Consider the following 9,234-nt stretch of genomic DNA (forward strand, 5'->3'; position numbering starts at 1 on the left):
CCACAATCTTCAAATGATTTGTTCCATTAAAGTTCCTTTGCCTATTACTTCAAGCTTATAAATGCAGACGAGAAAGGAGCTTAAGAGATTCCATGAAAGAGAAGAGATGGGTACAGAGAACTTAGATGAAGCACAGACAAAATCATGCCCAAAATCGTGCTGAGGAACAACTATTGAACACAGGTTGAGACTTGGGCGTTCACAGACAAAGAGATCAAAAGTGAGTAGGACCAGCAGTAGCAACCTCAGAGAAGCATTGCTTTTGTAGGAAAATGAAATACAGAAAAAAAGGTGATAAGCCCTTAAAGATTTGCCAGTAAATGAAAAAAGGAAACAAGAAGGAAAAATTAAGGATCCTACAGAAATGAGAAACAACACATGCCAAATGCTCTCATCCCACCTCTACTCTCAACATCATCTATAAAAGAAATTACACAGAAGAGGGCAGAACTGACAGAAAACAGCACTTGTAAACCCTGTCCATGAAATGAAAAAGAAGAAACAGACCATATTCATTCAAAACTATAACCAGGGTGCCTGGGTGGCTCAGTCAGTTAAGTGTCCACCTTCGGCTCAGGTCATGATCTTGTGGTTTGTGGGTTCAAGCCCCATGTTGGGCACTGTGCTGACAGCTGACAGCCTAGAGCCTGGTTTGGATTCTGTGCCTCCCTCTCTCTCTGCCCCTCCCCCCCACTCTCTCTCTCTCTTTCTCTCTCTCTCTCTCTCAAAAGCAAACATTAAAAAAATTTTAAATATATATACAAAACTATTACCAAAAAAGAAAGGCAAAAAATGCAGTCAGAGCCAAAGCCCAACCACAAACTGAAGAAAACTGTAATGTAATGCTCTAAACTTAATTACATGCCTCAAACAAACATTTGCTGGATATGAAAGCCTTTAATCGGATTAAAGCACCTTTAATTAGAAATACAGAAACTAAGATCAGACATGGACACAAAAGGAATATGAGACTTGACTGAACTCGGGGAAAAAATAGCAGAAAACTAGAAATTCCTACTTGAAGTGAATTCTAAATTACAAGGTATCCAAGACAAAAGACTCAAATGAAAAATAAACAGCATTGAAACAAGCAGGAAAATAATCAAGAAATGATAATGCAATGAAGCAAAGACATACAGGGTCAGAGAGAAAGTGGTTGCAACAGAAGATAGACATAAAAGAGCCAAGCTAAGTATAAATGGAGTCACAAAAGAAGAAAATCTAAACAATGGAATAGAGCTGTTATTTAAAACTATAATCTGGGGCGCCTGGGTGGCTCAGTTGGTTAGGCATCCCACTCTTTTTTTTTTTTTTTTTAATGTTTATTTATTTTTGAGAGAGACAGAGACAGAATGCGAGTGGGTTAGGGGCAGAGAGGGAGACATAGAAGCAGAAGCAGGCTCCAGGCTCTGAGCTGTCAGCACAGAGCCCAACATGGGGCTCGAACTCACAAGCTGTGAGATCATGACCTGAGCTGAAGTTGGATGCTCAACTGAATGAGCTACCCAGGCGCCCCTAGGCATCCCACTCTTGATTTCAGCTCAGGTCATTATCTCAGTTGTGAGATGGAGTCCCACATTGGGCTCCTCTGTGTTCCGTGTGGAGCCTGCTTAAGATTCTCTCTCTCCCTCAGCCCTTCCCCTGTTCATGCTCTCTCTCTCTCAAAACACAAAAACAGAAACCCCCATTGTAATCTAAGGAAACTTCCTGAAAATAAAAGACTTAAATCTAAACACTGAAAGCACTCATGAATAACTAAAACTCAACCCAGTATCATCAACTCTGAAGTATATCCTACTAAAATTGTTAGAATTTATTTTTATTTTTTAATGTTTACTTTTGAGAGAGAGAGAGAGAGAGAGAGAGAGAGAGAGAGAGAGAGAGAGAGATAGGGCATGAGCGGGAGAGAGGCAGAGAGAGAGACACACACACAGAATCCAAAGCAGGCTCCAGGCTCTGAGCTGTCAGCACACAGCCCGACCCGGGGCTTGAACCCACAAACTGCAAAATCATGACCTGAGCTGAAGTTGGACAATTAATCAACTGAGTCACCCGGGTGCCCCTAAAATTGCTAGACTTTAAAGATAAAAGTCCTGAGGCCTTCTGGCAAAAAGATGAAATAACATAATAGCAAGAAAACTAGACTGGTAACAGGCTTCTCAATAGCAACATGTAAAACAAGACAACAGCAAGGCTCTGTTTTCAAGCAAAGAAAATGCAAACCAAGGATATGGTCTCCAACCAAGCTATAAAAATAGAATTTTGAACGTGTCATCACTTAGGGAATACTGTATATATGCACCCTTCCTGAGGAATCTACTTGAAGAGCGTTCGGGAGCTTTATGTATAAAGAAACAGACATGAATATGTGAATATGTTAGGCTTTGCAAGTCATACAGTCTCTGCTGAATTACTCAGTTCTACTGCTGTAGTGCAGAAGTAGCCATAGACAACAAATAAATAAATAAGCATTGCTATGTTCCAATAAAACTTTATTTATGGGCACCAGAATTTTATTTTTATATAATTTTTATGTACCATGAAATAGGACTTTTAATTTCACATAATTTTCATGTATCACAAAATATTATTTTTCTTATCTTTTTCCCAGCCATCTAGAGATATAAAAACATACTTAGCTTGTAGGCCATACAAAACTGGTAGCAAATCAGATTTAACCCACAAACTTTAGTTCAGCAAACCCTAGAGGATGGGCTTCATCTGACCAAGAGGTGACTAGGAAGACTTTAGAAAAAGGATAGAGGGTGAACATTTTACAAATTTAATTGCAGAGTTAAGAACAAGTCAAAAGTAAAGGCTCGAACTCATGAATAGTGAGATGACCTGCACTGAAACCAAGAGTCAGATGCTCAAATGACTGAGCCACCCAGGCGCCCCCCCACCCCCCATTTATTTTTATAATTAAATGTTAGACATCAGGTCTATGGATCCTTAGTGTTAGTCCTTTGGATCCTAACATTTCAAGAAACATTTGTTGAAAGCATTTATGTCCCAGGTACTACGAAAGACACAAAGGTACAAAGTACATGAGACCTGGGCCTTGTCCTGGAGAGCTTATGGTCAGATGGGGATGAAGGGTACATAAATGTATCATTGCAATTTAGCAAATGAAGATAGAGACATACACAGGAAGGGGACACGGAAAAAGAAGACAGGTAGTGGGCTTTGTTTTCTTCCCCACATTTATTCTAATTGACTCTGGAATGTGTTCAATAAAATGATACCGGTTATAAGCTGGCCTGATTTGTTATCAGCTTCCAAGATACAAAAAGACCCTAGTTAGATGAACTCAGCCACTATTTTGGTTTTATTCGATCAAAGTTACATTATTGTGATCTTTGCTTCTTAGAATTTAATCTACTTATCAAACCAATGATCCTGTCCTTTCAGCAAGGATGGTGGCAAAATAAACAAAGACCTTGTTCCTATTATCCAGGAATATGGCAAAGTTAAGTAGCCACCATTCCAAAATAAACAAAGAGAAACATTAAATAAAAAAAAATACAGTTCAATAAAACTGGGAAAACATTTTTTTAAGCTGGGTTCAGTTTGAAAATTTTCTGTTTAAAGGATTAAAGGTTTTTGCAGGTTCTGAAGGTTTTTGTACCACTACTTGTAACACATTCAGTAAAATTCTTTCCTGAAGCAATTAGGCAAAATATACTAAGAACCTTCTTTGTTTTTTACAACAGTTGTAAGTTTAAAGAAACATTAAGCAATAAATACCGAGTTCCCATATATTCCTTCTTCCCCTGACCACACAGTTTCCCCTACTATTGACAGCTTGCCTTAGAGTGGTACATTTGTTGCAACTGAGAAGTCAAAGTTGACACATTATTTTTTGATACATTATTATTAACTAGAGTCCATAATTCACATTAGGGTTCTCTGTGTTGTACACTTTTTTGGTTCTAACAAATTAATAATGACATGTATATACCACTACGGTATCACACAGAATAAACACCCCCTCTGTGCTCCACCTATTCATTCCTCCATCCCTTCCACCATCATCTCCCAGGCCCTGGGAATAGCGAATCTTTTTACAGCCTCCACAGTGTTGCCTTTCCCAGACTGTGATACAGGTGGAATCACACAGTATATAGCCTTGCACAGTGGCTTCTTTCACTTTGTAATATGCATTTAGGGTCTTGCCCTCTCTTTTAGTAGCTCATTTCTTTTTATCACTGAAGGATATTCCATTGTATTGGTATACCAAAGTTGGTTTATCCATTCATCTATTATGGACATCTTGGATGCTTCCAAATTTTGGCAAATATGAATAAAGCTGCTATAATCATTCTTGTGCACTTTTTTGTATGGACATAAGTTTTCAGTTTATTTGGGTAAATATCAAGGAACACAACTCCTGGATTGTATGGTTACAGTATGTTTATTTATTTTTATTATTTAATGTTTATTTATTTTTAGGAGAGACCGAGTGAGGGGCAGAGAGAGGGAGACAGAGAATCCAAGACAGGCTCTGTGAGGTCAGCACAGAGCCCAATGTGGGACGTGAACTCATAAACCGTGAGATCGTGACCTGAGCTGAAATCGAGAGTTGGATGCTTAACTGACTGAGCCACCCAACTGCAACTTTTTTTTTTTTTTTTGTAGTTTATGTATTTTGAGAGAGAGAAAGCACACATGTGAGATCAAGGCAGGAGCAGAGAGAGAGAGAGAGAGAGAGAGAATTCCAAGCAGGTTCTGCACTACCAGCACACAGCCCACTGGCAGCCCTACACAAGGCTTGATCCCATGAACCAGGATACAATGACCCAACTGAAATCAAGAGCTGGATGCTCAACCAACTGAGTCACCCAGGCACCCCAGTATTCTTCTATAAGAAACTGCCAAACTGTCTTCCAAAGTACTATTCTGCATTTCTGTTGCTCCCATACTCATCAGCATTTGATGCTGGATTTGGGCCATTCTAATATGTGTGGAGTGGTACTTCATTTTTGTTTTAATTTAATAACATATGATGGTGAGCATTTTTCATGTACTCATTGGCCATTTATATATTTTCTTGGTAAAGTTTGTTTCAGATCTTTTGCCCGTTTTTTAAATGTGTTGTTCACCTTATTATTTAAGAGTACTTTGTATGTTTCGGATACCACTCCTTTACCACATATGTGTATTGCAAAGACTTTCATCTAGTCTGTGGCTTGTTTTTTTTTTTTTATTTTCTGAAATGTCTTTATTTTTTAATCCAATAATTCCACTTCTGAGAACTTATCCTAAGAAAATAATCCGACATATAGAAAAGTGATTCACACATAAAGATGTTTATAGCAACAATGCAATGCTTACCATTAAAAAAAGAAACTGAATCCTAATTACATTCCCCCAATAATAGTTCAAATAAATTATGGTTAAACATTATATCCACAATATGTTTTAAAAGAAACACCAAAAATCGAATGCATAATTTTACATATTTTGCTTTTTCCATATAAAAGTATACCATGAGAGGGGCTCTTGGGTGTCTCGGTTGAGCATCCAACTATTGATTTCGGCACACATCATGATCTCATGGTTCGTGAGTTCAAGCCCTGCATCAGGCTTCATGCGCACCGACAGTGTGGAGCCTGCTTGGGGTTCTCTCTCTCTCCCTTTCCCTCTTTCTGTCCCTCTCCTGCTCACACACATGCTCTCTCCTCAAAATAAATAAACTTTATACTACACTGTAGTCTATTGTCTAAGTTTTTAAGTGTCATTATGTCTAAAATATGATATACATACCTTAATATAAAAATACTTTATTGTTAAAAATGCTAACCATCATCTAAACTTTCAGTGAATTGTAATCTTTTTGCAGGTGGAGGATCTTACCCTGATGTTGATGGCTGCTGACTGATCAGGGTGGTGTTTGCTGAAGAAGGAGTGGCTGTGTCACGTTCTTAAAATAAGACAACAATGAAGTATGCCACACTGATAGACTCTTTCTTTCATGAACAATTCCTCTGTTCCACACAATGCTGTTTGATGTTCTACACTAGAACTTCTTTCAAAATTGAAGTCAATCCTCTCAAACCCTGCTACTAATTTATCAACTAAGTTTATGGGATATTTTGTCATCATTTCAACAATCTTTACCAGGAATAGATTCCATCTCAAGAAACCACTTTCTCTGCTCATTTACCAAAAATCAACTCCTCATCCATTAATTAGTTTGATCATGAGACTGCAGCAATTCAGTCACATCTTCAGCCTCCACTTCACAGACTAGTTCTCTTGTTATTTCCACATCTGCAGTTAACTTTCTCCACCAAAGTCCTGAAATGCTCAAAGTCATCCATGATGGTTGGAATCAACTTTTTCCAAATTCCTGTTCATGTTTCTTGCTCTTCGCATGAAATCATGAATGTTCTTTTTTTTTTTTTTAATTTTTTTTTAACGTTTATTCATTTTTGAGACAGAGAGAGACAGAGCATGAACAGGGGAGGAGCAGAGAGAGAGGGAGACACAGAATCTGAAACAGGCTCCAGGCTCTGAGCTGTCAGCACAGAGCCCGACGTGGGGCTCGAACTCACGGACCGTGAGATCATGACCTGAGCCGAAGTCGGACTTACCCGACCAAGCCACCCAGGCGCCCCGAAATCATGAATGTTTTTAATGGCATCTAAAGTGATGAATCCTTTCCATAAACTTTTCAATGTACTTTTCCCAGATCCATCAGAGGAACTACTATCTATAACAACAATAGCTTTAGGACTATAGTATTTCTTAAATAGTAAGACTTACAAGTTGAAATGACTCCTTGATCTATGGGCTGCAGAATGGATGTTGTGTTAGCAGGCATGAAACAACATTCATCTCATTGTACATCTCCATCAGAGCTCTTTGTTACCCAGGTGCATTGTCAATGAGCAGTCATATTTTGAAAGAATCTTTTTCTGAGCAGTAGGTCTCAGCAGTTGGCTTAACATATTCAGCAAACCATGTTGTAAACAGATATACTGTCATCCAGGCTTTGTTGTTCCATTTATAGAGCATAGGCAAACTAGATTTAGTGTAATTCTTAAGGGCTCTAGGATTTTCAGAAGTGTAGGGGTGCCTGCCCTGCTCCATCAGAAGAGCATGTGACTCTTGATCTTGGGGTCATGAGTTTGAGCCCCATGTTGCATGTAGAGATTACTTTAAATAAATAAACAAAATTAAAAAAATGTAAATGAGCACTGGGTTCACCTTTAAGACATCAGTTGCATTAGCCCCTAACAAGAAAGTCAGTATGTCCTTTGAAGTCTTGAAGCCAGGCATTGACTTCTTTCTAGCTATGAAAGTTCTAGATGGCATCTTCTTCCAATACAAGGCTATTCTGTCTACATTGCAAATCTGTTGTTGAGTGTAGCCACCTTCATTAATGATCTTAGCTAGATCTTCTGGATAATGTGCTGCAGCTTCTACATTAGCACTTGCTGCTTCACCTTGCACTTTATATTATCCTTTACAGAACTGAGGAGAGTTAGGGCCTTGCTCTGGATGGGATTAAGCTTTGGCTTAAGGGAATGCTGTGGCTGATTTGATCTTCTATCCAGAACACTCAGATTTTCTCCATAACAGCAATAAGGCTGTTTGACTTTCTCGGGGCACCTGGATGCCTCAGTGGGTTAAGCGCCTGACTTTGGCTCAGGTCATAATCTTGAGATCTGAATTTGAGCCCCACATCAAGCTCGGTGCTGACAGCTCAGAGCCCGGAGCCTACTTCAGATTCTGTGTTTCCCTTTCTCTCTCCCTTACCCTCTTCTCTGCTCACCCTGTCTCTCTCTCACAAAATAAATAAACATTAAAAAAAAGGGGGGGGGGCGCCTGGGTGGCTCAGTCGGTTAAGTGTCCGACTTCAGCTCAGGTCATGATCTCACAGTCCATGAGTTCGAGCCCCGGGTTGGGCTGTGCGCTGACAGCTCAGAGCCTGGAGCATGCTTGGGATTCTGTGTCTCCCTCTCTCTCTGCCTCTCTACTGCTCAGGCTCAGTCTCTGTCTCACAAATAAATAAAAAGATTTAAAAAATAAATAAATAAAACCTCTTCCTTTGCCTTCATAACTTAGCAAACTAGCACACTTAGCAAATCGGCTTTCACCCCAACTCAGCTTTAAACATACCTTCCCAACTAAGCTTAATCATTTCTAGCTTTTAACATGAGAAACACGTGATTATTCCTTTCACTTGAACACTTAGAGGTCATTGCAGGGTTATTAACTGGCATGATTTCAATACATTTGAATCTCAGGGAATAGGTAGGCCTGAGTAGAGTGAGGGAGATGGAGAAATGGCCAGCGAATGGCGCAGTCAGAACACACACACCTGTATCAGTTAAGTTTGCCATTTTACATGGGTGCAGTTAGTGACAGCGCCAAACAATTACAACACCAAATATCATTGACCACCGTAACAAGTACAATAATAGTGAAAAAGTCTGAAATACTGCAAGAATTACCAAAATGTGACACAGAGACACGGAGCGAGGAAATGCTGTTGGAAAAATGGTACCAATAGACTTATTTGACTCAGGGTTGCCACAAACCTTCAATTGTAAAAAACACAGTCTGCAAAGCATAATTAGGTGAAATGCAATAAAATGAGGTATGCCTATATATTGTTTTTTGTAACTCACTTTCCTCATTTTAGATAAAGGAAACATTTATCTACGCTAAAAATAATCTTGGGGTGCCTGGGTGGCTCAGTCGGTTGAGCGTCCGACTTCGGCTCAGGTCAAGATCTCACGGTTCGTGGGTTTGAGCCCTGCATTGGGCTCTGGCTGACAGCTCAGAGCCTGAAGACTGCTTTGGATTCTGTGTCTCCCTCTCTCTGCCCCTCCCCCACTCACACTCTGTCTCTTTCTCAAAAATAAATACATATTTAAAAAAAAAAAAAAAGAACATCTTGGAGGAGATTTAGACAATTGGTGCCAATTTGGAAGTGAATTAATACTGAAAATATTAAAAACTGAGCAAGTCACAAAAATCAGATCACTATTAACCCTTGGAAAGCTAAAAAAAAATAATAATAATCTTTAGGGGTGCTCAGTTGGTTGAGCATCTGACTCTTGATTTCTGTGCAGGTCATGGTATCATGGGGCAATATTGAGCCCCATCTTAGGCTCTGTGCTGACAGCACCCAGACTGCTTTGGATTCTTTCTGCCCCTCCCTGGCTCACTCTTGAAAGAAAAGAAAAGAAAAGAAAAGAAAAGAAAAGAAAAGAAAAGAAA

General features: G+C 39.3%; 1 protein-coding gene across 1 annotated transcript in view; it reads right to left on the reverse strand.

Annotated features, from left to right (window-relative positions):
• Nucleotides 1–9,234, reverse strand: part of UBR1 (ubiquitin protein ligase E3 component n-recognin 1) — a 133,136-nt gene that overhangs the window by 97,683 nt on the left and 26,219 nt on the right. The gene's annotated exons all lie outside the window — the stretch shown is intronic.

Source organism: Panthera uncia (genome assembly GCF_023721935.1).
Source record: "Panthera uncia isolate 11264 chromosome B3 unlocalized genomic scaffold, Puncia_PCG_1.0 HiC_scaffold_1, whole genome shotgun sequence".
NCBI lineage: Eukaryota > Metazoa > Chordata > Mammalia > Carnivora > Felidae > Panthera > Panthera uncia.